We start from the raw sequence: 12,595 nt of genomic DNA, 5'->3' as shown, positions 1-12,595 counted from the left end.
TATTTCCTCCTTGACGTTCTTTACAATGCAAAAGAATGAGCAAACCACTGTGATTTACTTTAGTCTTTAGCCTATTACATCTTGCACTTGAAGGTCAAATGTAAGCGGAGGCAAATCTATGCTTCTTCAATAAACTTTAATTTTACAAATAAAATGTGATTGAAACTAAATTGTAGTGGGATTTCATTTTAGAATTTCTTTCTTCTTCATCTGGTAAATATTGGTTGAAGGGAGGATAATGAGAATCTGAAGTTACTTGTTCCCCAGAGTACAGGCATCGTTTTCATATGGCTTTGTTAGAATGTTACAAGAAGATACCTGGTAAAAATAGTAAACCTATGAGCTTATAGCAGAAAAATAAAAAGCCAGTGAAGTGTAACAGAAATTATTAGCAATATGGGGAAGCTTTCAGTGTAAAACAAGATGACAAGACACCTATTGTTTGCTCTAATTTCAGAAAGGGAAACATTGCTAGATTTAACATTTTAAATCAAGAACTTACTCTTTTCTAGAAAAACTGAATGGGAATTTTAAGTTTAATGAGAAAAGGATTGGACACAATTAGGTGGCCTGTACTATGTGTTAAAACAAACCACAGAATTGTAAGTGATGGCTCTGATGATGAAACTCAAGGGGGGTAAAAAACCCCAAGCAATAATGCTTTTTAAAGCAATTTCTATCATGCAGATAGGATATGGGAAGAAAGAATCCATAAAAGTTCAGAGAAGGCTTTGAAAAGCTTTTAAACATTTCTAGTGTGATTATCTAAGAATATGTTTTCCAAGGGGGAGTAAGCCAAAATTGTTTGCTAAGCTGTACCACATTTAAATTAAGAAAAAAACGTTCTTGGCCCGACTGTTTATTTCTTCAAGTCAGAGACATTGGTGGGAGTCCATTAGACCGATGTTGAATGCTTCTGGGAAAAAAGTGGTGAAAGCAATTTTAAAGAAACTTAAGAATAACAACGTTAGAAGAAACTTCCATGCAGTGAAAGAAAGAAAATATTTTTTTGTCCCCTGTTACTCTTACAATCTTATGTCTCTTATTTTATGGGTGATAATTTACAGGAAAAAAATGCTAGCATTGCTCTGGAAAAGTAATTTTCCTTTGTATTGTGTGAAGCAGACGACACAGAGAGCGAGCAGGTGTGTTAGTGGACAGATCAGGGGCATCTCTTCCTGATGAAGGTTTCTCCTGAGCTGCACCTGGGCTGTGGGCTGTAGCTCGGAGAGTGTTGGTCTGGTGTCCTCAGTCACCCTGGCCCTTTCTGCAGGGGAAGGGCTGGCTTCAGTAAGGCAGACTGTTACCCAGAAGCAGAAAATTTGCTCAAACAGCAGAGGGACCTTCAGTATCGGAGGTGAGTGAAACTGGTGGATTTGTCAGTCTGTAGCTGATGAGGTGGCCGGCCCTGAGGCCAGCTGGGTGGCATGGCTGGTAGGCAGTTATTGGGAAAACAAGTGAAATAGGCTGGAATTTTCACTGGCAGAGGAAAAGGTGAGATTCTGCATCTCTCATATCTACTTGCTTAGCTAATATGTATTAGGGGGATGGACTAAATCTCCCAGAGAAAAGAAAAGAAGTAAACTCTGGAAACTTCTCTCTCAGAAGGTAACAACTGCATCTGGTTCAGCTATTTTAGGCTGCAGCTGTAGGTCAGTATGGGATCCCTCTAGTGCATTGAGCCCCGAGGAAAGGCAGAATTGGAAGTATTTTTGTCTTCAGTGCTTTGTGTTGGACTGTTCAGGTAAACATAACTCAGCTTAGCGGACCTATCTAAATGTTTAATGTGTTTCTCTGGTTTTGTAGGAGTTCTCTTGGTGGATACAAAGGCAACTGAATTTACCTCAGAAAGGTTCAAAAAAACCCTTGCCCTGGTCTCAAAGTGCAGCAGATGCTGAATACAAGAGAAAGATAGTGTTTCAGGGCTCAGGCTTTTAAAGAAATATTATCAGAAGTTTAATCTAGGAAAATAAGGTGTGCTGTTGTGGAAGAGAAACTGGTGAAAAGGAAGCAAAGCTAGTAACTGAGCTGTGTGTAGTGTATTGATGATGGAGCTGCAGGAGGGAGGAGGAGTAATTTATGGTGCTGCAGTGTATGTGTGAAGTAGAAATACTCCAAGAATTTCTATTTTTTACTTGACGCTTTCAGGGAAGTTACTCTATTGTTTACTAGTTCTGGTGGTGAAAGCTTCAGTCTCTGTAATGGCCTGTACAAACTTAGGTGTGCTGTTTCAATGTATTAGTGTCAGAAAATTTGTTTACATGCTCAGGCTGACTTTAATTAAATTGAAATCTGCTTTAAAAGGATTTAATTAAAGCGAGCCCTCTGCAGACATTTTAATATCTGTTTAAGTTGGCTATATTGCTTTGCTTAGTACATAAATTTATACTTAAGCTATAAACAGATTATGTCTTTTTAAGTTGCAATTTTCAGATGAGATGTTATCTGGAGGTGTGTATCCTCTTGTTATATTGTAATTGCCATCTAAAGTGTAGATTAAGTAAAGATGTTTCAGAAGTGATTTCAATACATTTTGTCATATTACCAGTTCCATAAGCGTTACGTGTGATGTGACTGGTCAGCTGGGAGAAGTCATTATATACTGGATTTTAGGAATTTCTCATGTGCTGGCACTGACATAATTTCTGTTAAAATGGTTTCAGTCCTGTATACAAAACTGGATTTACACAATGGACAGATTCTTAGAGATCTTATACTTTCTGTCTACTAAAGAATTAAAACTTGTTTTGCTAGAAGTGATACCAGATGAAAGGGCTAAAAGGAAGTAAGTCTTTTTTTTCGCCCTGTTCTTCTCAGTAAGATACACAAGGTTGACTGTCAAGAGTGTACCAAAGAGTGGTTCTGAGATGGAGACCTGATAGAAATCAGCAGCCTCAGAATTCCTGATTTTGACTGTTTAATTATACATGAAAAAGTTTTTGCTAGTGAAAAAGTGTGGTTTGTGAAGAACAAAGACAAGACCTCAGAATTTTTATTTTTTTTTCTTAGACTATTTGTGATGAGAATGTCAGGGATGTTGCTAACACATCATATGCAGTGGTATTTATTTCATGCAGAGTTTTAGAATCCCATAAAAGGTTTTGCCTAGTGGCAAGGCACATCTACCTGTCTGAAAGCCTCTGGAGTTATGGCACATTCATAGCAAAAAGAAACAAGAATGGTAGCGTATTATGGAATGTGCTAAATCATATAGGACCTGACAACTCAGGCTCAGGTATCAATTTGTACTATAGTTCATTGTCTATTTTGAGCAATTTGACCTCTTCTTTCCTGTAATAAAAGCCTAAAAAGTGTTTATTTTCCTTTTTGGCTAGAAAAATTTATTTAAGATTAGACCTGCTTCTTTTTTGAAGAAATCTGACATTCCAGATACACAAGGAATAATATGTTGCACCCCAAACAATTAGTCTTATCCCTGAAAGGATCATCAATAGTCTCACATGCAACCTCAAATGGAATCAAATTGATTATAGTTTATTTGCCATTGTTCTTAGTAATTTAACTGTGCTATTTCATATTCTTGTGGGTATTTTTGTTGTGGTTGTTTTCCCAGAACTATTTACTAAGATATTGGACCACCTTAGAAAAATATAAAACTATTTAAATACTAATAAAATATCAGAAGTTCAAAATTTTCATTGTGTACATCAGTGAAGGGTGTTGTGGTTCTGTAATCCTGGGCTCAGGTGTGCAATCTCTTCTCTCACTGTGCTTCACAATTAATCACTCGGAAAGCAAATAAAAATTCCTTATTGCTCAGGGAAGTAAATATTGTGCAACATCAACACTTAGTGTTAGTTTTGGAGCTATGTAGTGCCCTTGAGAAAAATCAGACAGCAGATCTGCTACCCAAGACTTAGAAAAAATATGGATGTTATGTCAGAAGCTGGAATGGCACATTCCTGCTGCTACATTCTTATATGAGGGCAACGGTGCACTTTCTTTTGGGCTCCCTGTCTTCCTCTGGCTCAGGTGGTATTGGAGCTACAGCTGTGCCTTTCTTCTGAATAAATCCACTTAATCTTCTTGGATGGCCACAGAAAGCTAAGAATAATCTTGCTCTTTAGATGTGACTTTTTTTTGAGCAAGTACACACCTATCCATCATTCATTAAAAATTGATGTCTACGGATGCAATATAGTGTTCTAAACTTTTAAAGAGTTTGGAAACAAAAGAGGAAAAAAAAGAGTAGAAACAGGTGGTTGTTACAGTTGCAGAGGGCTTAAGACTCCTTATTTTACCTTTTAATAAAGAATTAAAGACTGGCTTGGGCTGTAACTAATGGACTCCTACAAGGTTTTTATTGAGTTCTATAGAAATAAAGCAAAACTTATAACAAGATGCAAACTTTCATTAGATGTGAGAGTCTGTTATCTCCACTGTTTCTTTTTTGTTCAATATTTAGCCTAATGACTTCTGTTGCATACATCCATCATTCTCAAGTGCAAAGCCTGTGGCTATGATGGAAGAACTGACTTATTTTGTGAGTCACTATTCTCTCCCAGGGTGAGAAGTATGTATATCTCTGGAGAAAACAGGCTGCCGTTTATCATCTCTCATTAAAAATGTTACTCCATTTTAGGTTAAAGTTCATAGCTGAAACTTGCTCACAGCACAACCATAGAAAAAATATATACACACAGAGTTACACAGAGTTATTGTTGTTGTTATTATTATTTATTAAGAAGAAGAAATATATGCAAAGTTTCAGTTTTGTGGTTTGGTTTATTTTTCATTAATTAAATCTTACTTGACATCTACTTTTCCAATGAAATTGTAAAGAGGAGAACAGCAGTTCCTGTGAAGAGCAGCATGATAAAGAATAAATAAAAATGGCTATGGCTCATCGATTCTCTGTTGAAGATAGCAAAGATATATTATATATTGGAAAATGTAATATATCACAATGTATCTCTCTACAATATATTACAGATGAAGCTTAGATTCCTATGTGAGACTAGAAGAAGTTAGACTTTCCTTTTTACTATAAGCTAGGAATGCAATTTCTTTAAATGTAGAGAACAATATATCCTTTATATTCTTCTGTTGCAATGTACATTCTTCTGTATGAAAAAGCTGGGATTCTGGGATTCACCTTCCCCATTTCTTCAAACTGTTTTGCCCTAACTCTCAGGTATAACCATATATTGACCTCAGAACATCAAAAGTGTGTCACTGGAGTCAGTGTCAAGAAAGGCCTGTAGGACTCTTGTTTAGTTGCAAGGCTGGCAGGCAGTACTTACACAGATGAGTATCAAGAATAATATCTTTTTCAGAATCTTCTGTGCTCACAGTTCACCATTTTTCATGCTTCATGTGTTTTCCTTATGCTAGATTAATAGTTTACACTGTGGGTGGGTTCCAGTACCTAACTCAAGTCTCTTTTATTAAAAGGTAAACTGTGTACTTCACATACTGCTTTCGACATGGGAACCTTTGTAGAGGATTGAAGCTGGGTTAATTAACATTGATAACATACAGCTGTGGGTTGGCTTCAGGGGCGGTGGGTTGGCCGATGTAGATAAGGTGCAGCTGTGGCTGGTTCTGTTAAGTGGTTGAGCTAATGAAGAGGGAGCAGCCGAGGAAGAGAGAGAAGGAAGAAGCAGAGAGAACATGCATCCTGGGTGAGGAGAGATGAGGAGAAGGCAGCAGAGGGACTGGCATGAAGAATATGTTGGTATGAGATGGTAAAAAGACCTTGTTGTACCTGGCTAGTTTGGAGAGTGCTGTGACAAACCTTGTAGTAGTTCATTCTTTTTGTGATATCATTTCAAGCACTTGAGTACTGTTCCCATGTATCTTCACCTTTTTCTCTCCCTAAGCTCAACCCTTCCTCACATATCACAGTTTCTAAGCTTATTAATTTCCTCGTCAGCTTGGTCTAATTTTATGTGTGTCTTTATTTGACTAGAACTTGTCAGAGTAATCCAATGGAGGATCCTCGTGCAGCTTGTCACAGTCAACAGAGCAGGGGCAGTTTGTACGATGCACAGTTCAATCTAGTTATTAGGACCTTCTCTGCAGTACTGCTGCTCAGCCACTTATTTCCCAGTCTTTTTTCCTTAAACATGTGATCTGTTTGTGCAGGATTTTTATTGACAATATGCATGTAAAGTGTTAAGTATAAAACTGTCCTATAGAAGATCTTCAGGTGAAACACTAAAGATTGGGAAGTCATAATTTCTTAAAGAATTTTTCTATTCTTTAATATAAATATGGGCAGAAAAAATTCTATTAAAAATATGTTTCCAAAACTGTGGAACTTTCTGAGACACTATTAAACATTCAATTTTGTGTATACATGCGTAAGAGTGAAAATAAAAGCAGGTTAAAAAACTAAAGATTCAATATTACATTGCCAATACCAAAAATATTCTGAGGAAAAAATAATCCCAAATAATAGCAATAAATCCACCAGGTTAATAAGGTAATGGTTAGGTTTTATTCTCATTTATTTTGGTAGTCATTCTTACACTCATTTACAAGCAATTCATGTAAGTCTATGGTTCAACGTATCGTAGCATACTCTGCTTTTTAGGTTTTATTGTACTTGTTTTCAGGGGATTCTTTAGGTATTCTCAGTGACTGTACTGACTCGTTTCACTGTAGATGTCCAAACTCCCCTCTGTGTCAGTCATGTGCTGATATAACTCCCTGGTCTGAACTCAAGCAACTCTGCAGAACTTGCCCTCTGTACTAGTACTGCTCCAACATCTCCAGGATATGTCCTCTAGACTCTTTCAGTGGAGTCTTCTTAAACATATAGTCAAAAATGTAAGATTTTTTTTTTAATCAACTTATTTTAGCAAAGATGAGAATCTGTTACCTATGTTATGCCACATTATATAAAACACATAGAGTGACTTAAACATCACAGTAATTGCTGTGTGTTTGTTCTGCAAGGAGCTGAGATATCCAGGCCCTATGGATAAGGGTCCAATCTGCCAGCTCACCATTCACCAGTCCTTCCTTTCCCCTCTGTTCCTGGTTTTATAATCCCGTGACTTGTTCTGTGGTAGTTTTATTCTGTATCTGCTCATGTACTAAACCAATTCAGTTCAGTAACCTGCATAAAACTACCTCAGCATAGGAAGTGATGTGTTCCCCTTCCCTACCCCCGCTTCATGTTGATGGTTAAATAAGTTTACTGTGCAATCAGGCAAGTGCTAGAGCTAATAACAGAGAGCAGGCAGGGTCACACAGTGAGAAGAGGGGGAAGATTGGCATTACCCTTTTTGTAGCAGTGAACCACTTAATCAGCTCTTTTGCAATGTAGAGACTAATTGGTGTCTTGAATGTAGATGTAAAATTTGTCATGACAACTAAGCTAAACAGGTTTAATACTGTCCTGTAGCTTGCTAGTGTATTTTCATTCTATCTTACTTTTGACTTGGCACATCTATTCCTGAGTAAAAGGAAAGAAGCTTTTGTATTTTGAGTGTTGCTTAACCCTTCAGAATACTTTTTCAAAAGATGGTACTAACAGAGAAAATCAGATTGGAAAGATGAAGTCATAAACCAAGCGGAAGCTGGCTGTTTTTCCACTGTTGTACTCTGTAAGAAATGTGGAGCTAGAAAATAAATAATCTAAAAATTTGCATAAAAATGATGGAAAGCACAAAGAACTTCCTTGTGTTTCTGACCAAATTCAGGGAATGTTAGGTAATATTTACAATCTCAGTCTAACTGCAAGTGGAAAAGACAGATAATACAAATGGACACTAGTTTTCTTAGTTAACTGAAATGTATCCTGTTTCTTGAAATTAGACTTGCAAGTATCTCTGAAATTACTTTTAAAATTATTTTGTACTAGTAACATGAACAAAAAAAAAAGCTATTTATTATTGGGATATCAAAAGAAACATATTTCTTACTGCTTTCTTATTTTTTATTTAAGGGTAGTATAGGTAAAATCGTTGTCAGCTCCTATTATGTAATACGTAATGTGGTGTTATAAAAGTACATCTATTGGCAAGAGTTCCCACAGCAATAAATGAGATGCTACCTCATTTCCGTAGATTTAGCACAGGTAATAAATTTGTAGAGAGAGAAAATTTCAAAGAAAATAACTTCTAGCAAATAACCTAAAAAATACAACCTCTCTAAATTGTCTGTTAGCAGTTCAGTATTTACCTAGATTATGCAGGTTATTTCTTCCCGGGCTGCCTTTTAACAAGCTGCCTTTTAACAAGTTTGAAAGAATTCTTTTGATGTGCATTATTACTGTATTCAGCAGAAGGATGAATAGATCAAATTTTTGGCAATAATTCTGAAATTTCCAATGTTTTCCAATCTCTTAATGTTATGCTCACTTCTTGACGCAATACATTACAATGTTACTAAAAGAAATTTCACTAGTTTTCCCTCAGAGTTTTTAACATTTACCACCCTATTTTGACCATGTACTTAGTAGAAATGACTGGTTAAATATGTTTTTCATTCCTGATTTTATCTTGGCTTTGATTTAGGAATATGGGGGGTATTATAGGGGTTAATGTCAAAGACTCCTCTCACTTTGAATCCAGTCTTTGTGAGTGGCCTTGACAATGTTTAAGGAAGGTGTAGAAGAACATAAAAATCATGTTACCAGCACTTTCCCAGTATTCCAGGCCCAAAGGATGTGTGTCTTCGGGACTTCTAAAGTTAGAAGATACCGCCTCACTGCATTTATGTGTGGAGGTCTGCTTTTTCTTCTGTTTTTTTTCTTGTAAATTTTTAATCTCTACAGCTGTCTCTTGGCAGGGAGTTCCACAACATAATTAACTAATGTTTGAAGAATAACATATTTCTGTTTGTTTTGAACTTTTTACCAGTTTAGCCCACAAAGCTTCATAACAAATTTCACAAGCTTCACCACTCATATGCGTACTTGAAAATATGGGTGGTTTTTACCTGGAATGTACATAGAAACATTTTAAAATAAATTGGTCATGTTTTACTTGGAAAAAGCTCTATATGAAACTTGTTGGCACTGTGGTTTTCCATGTTTTTTCATTTTTTACTGTGTTTTTATATTTTTAAAAATATAAAAACTAAATATTGCTGCCAGTGAATCCTAAGTTTCCAGTACAACCTGTTTTCCAGTGGGAAGAATGTTCATTTGGAAAATATCTAGAAGCACTACTATTCAAACTTGTGTTAATATATACTTTTTAACAAAATCTTCCCAAAGTTTTCTTTTTTTTTTTTTAACAAAACCTTCTACAAACACCAGGAATGTAAGTCCACTGTCAATTTCTGTTGAAACCACTACTGTAAATGGTTCTTGTCTCTGACAAGTACTGTTATCACCATAATGAAATCTAAGCTTTAAGCATGTATTACTCCTTTGAAGGATGCATGAACAACCTGTTAACACCAAAAACTAAGCTTGCTCTCTAGGGGGTTGCACACTGCCAAAGACATTACTCCTTTAAAACTGTGCTTAGAAGTCTTTGTCCTGACAGTTTTTTATTTATAAAAAAAAAAAAAAAGGTTTTAAGGAAAAGCTAACAGTTTCAAATGTGCCTTATGTGCCTCCAAATGTTTTCCATAACTTAGATATTTTTTTAATTAGAAAGAATTAAATCCATTTCATGTTCTGAGAAAATGTCTAGAACAGTTTTTGTTTTCTTATGAAGTCAGAAGCTTTACAGACTGCAAGTACACAATAGCTAAAAAACCCCTATATATACTGCAACTTTTCTTGGAAAATGAAGTAAGAGTCTAGGAGTTGATTTCCTACGTATTACTTATGTTACTTAATATTCTAACTCCTGCTTTGAAGATACTCTGCAAAACACCTTCAGAGCTACCCTTTAGGAAGGAAGGCTAATCTTTTATGTCATGACTACGTAAGGTGTGAGTGACTGGCTAGCAGGACTGATGTGACCTCTAGTGTATTGTTCTGCTTTTATAATCCTTTCACTTTTTCCTTTTGTTTTCTACAAATTTTTACATTTCTCACTATGACTGAATTTTACAGGGTTATGTGAGGCAAAGTTATAGAGGTAGGTGGGTTTAACCTGCACAGCTGTGCTGCCAAAAGTTATAACCATGGAATCTGTTATACTGACAAAAATGTTTTTGTGCTGTTTCACTTGGGAAGTGAACTGTGGCTATGACTGCCTGCTCTAGCAGAACAGCGGGGCAGCTGTGGCTGGATTAGCAGGGCTTTGTCTGTGCTGTACATCATACAGCTACATGAGTGCAACTGTTTGGGTAGGTGAAGTATAACGTCTAAATTCTAAGCTCTCTGGACCAGAAATCATGCCCACCTCCCTCCTTCCTCTTCTTACCTCAGCCCCCCTCAATAGTCCCTGTAAACCTTTGAGATGCCTACTACTGCCACTAATGTTCATGAGACCAAGGAATCCTTACTGCAAAAGCTGAGAATATGAACCAAAGGAAGTAGCATTTTACAACACAGCGTGCATATTGAAATACTATTACCAGCAATGGATGGTAGAAGTTAAGACCAGAGTGAAAATAGGATCCTTACCCAGGATAACTCATGTTGCGACAAATTTAAATGCAGATGATGTCCTGTAGCTATTTCCCTAGATTTTTATTTTTTTTAATTCTTTGCAAAACCAAGACAGCTCTCAATTGCCACTGCATGCATTTATTGTAATGTTCAGGAAGCTGCTGAGAAGAAATAGATAGTGTCGCTACCTGGTTGACCCTTGAGGTTACTTGATACTCGTGTAACTTGTGTGTGTCAGGGAAGGGGTCCATCAAGGGTATCACCTAGTTAGTTTAGGGTTTCGGTGTTTTGTTTTGTTTGTGGTTTTTTTTTTCTTAATGGGAGCCTGTCTTCCATGTGACGTGCAGAATTAAACTATAACTCAGGATAGGTTATAAAGCAGGTATTTCACTCACTGGCGGGCATCAGGGTGGATAATTCCAAAAGCACCTGCTGCCCCGACTTCTTTGTGCATGTGTGGCTTAAAGTATACATTCATACATATTCAACAGATGCCCGAGAATAGGTTGGTTAGGATAATTATTCTACCAAGAAGTCATTACCGTAAGTTTCCTCCCATTTGCACTTGCGCACTATCTCCTGGCAGTAGTCACGGGGGCCATTAAGGATGAAGGTTTAGTAGTCTCCCTCGCTCTGAACTTTTCACCTTCACTCTTTGTGAAGGCTCAGTCGTGTCTTGAGTTTCTTCCAAACCACAAAACAGGACAGATCCAGTTTTCCTATCTCAAGGCACAGATGTTCGCATACCAGTGTCGTCTTATTGGCACACAGGGCATCCCAGGTCCACCTTATCAGTACGAAGGGCCTCAGGACTGGGCCTAATTTGCAAAGTCATACTGTGAGCTCCTCACCTCATTTGCAAAGTCACACTGTAAAACTCCTTTTTGTGCACACAATGAGAATTTTAATTATTCTAAGTTTTCTATATCCTATTAATCTAGTTACTTCTAAGCTTTCTATCGCATGTTACGACCATCAATGGAAACATAGGCACACAATTTTTGTTGCACCTTGAATACCTCTCGGAAACCTCAGAACTGACATCTGAAAGTCATTAATTGCCATCAAGGTTACAGAAAAGTTACTGGAATCTGACATACTAGACTGCAAGATTAGGTTTTTTTCACCCCAGGTGAGGTTCTTGCACGTGCTTAGTGTTGCAGTGTACAAGGGGAAGCAAGAAGAGAACACTCTTGACCAGAAATCTGAAGAGGCAGTGCTGACATACTGAGGTGGAACAGCTATTTTTGGTGCTTTAAGACCAGCTAAATTGATTTCACTGTGTGCTCTGGGAAAGCGGTCTTGAGCAAAAGAACCAGAAAGGCTATTTGGGACCTTTACCACTTAGGTTAGGATTACTGTTCTGGCTAGAATACCACCTTGGGTTGTAGATTAAAAGAAAACAATACTTCCATTTTCTGTTTCTGGATTAGTGTTACATAATTCATTCTTCTGTCGACCACTATTAATTTATAATGTTGTGTTAATTTGGGATGTAAAAATAATACATGAATTTATCAACTAATTCTGCCATTGTGACCTTTATTATTCAATTTTGATTAATTTATAATAACTTCCATAGTATTTTTTTTGAATGCTGATATTTGCTCACTCATTAGTTTTCAGGAAATCTATTAAGACAAACCTGATTTATTGTTACTGATGGCAAAATAGGTCAGTAGCTTCAAAAATCTAAAACAATAAATTCAAGAAAATTCTAACCTACCACAAAGGCTTCATGCCTGGAGATTTTAACAAGGAAAAAAGAAATCCAAAATCTCACTTCATCCTCTTTCCGCTTCTAAATAGGACATTTTAACTTAACTGATGTTAAGGATATAGTAACATTAGGTATACTCACAGTCATAAATTTTGTAGTGTTCCCTGTAACAGTCTTGGAATCGATAGCTAATTCTCAATTAGTTAAATAGTTGATCCTTATATTAAAGACTCCCTAAGGCTGTGATTTTAGTTCAATTGCCTCTTTTCTGTCTCTGTGCCACTGTTTTATTGATTTACTTGAAGTATTCAAGAGATTAGATGGGCATAATTTTTTACGTCACAGAAATATCCTGGTCTGACCTTATTCAGAGATTATGTCTTCCTACC

At 36.7% G+C, this 12,595-nt stretch overlaps 1 protein-coding gene across 4 annotated transcripts in view; it reads left to right on the top strand.

Annotated features, from left to right (window-relative positions):
- The window catches only part of KCNIP4 (potassium voltage-gated channel interacting protein 4), a 427,804-nt gene that overhangs the window by 268,639 nt on the left and 146,570 nt on the right, over positions 1 to 12,595 (top strand). The gene's annotated exons all lie outside the window — the stretch shown is intronic.

Source organism: Falco rusticolus, chromosome 1 (assembly GCF_015220075.1).
Source record: "Falco rusticolus isolate bFalRus1 chromosome 1, bFalRus1.pri, whole genome shotgun sequence".
In the NCBI taxonomy this organism is placed as follows: domain Eukaryota; kingdom Metazoa; phylum Chordata; class Aves; order Falconiformes; family Falconidae; genus Falco; species Falco rusticolus.
This window is presented reverse-complemented; position numbering and strand designations above follow the sequence as displayed.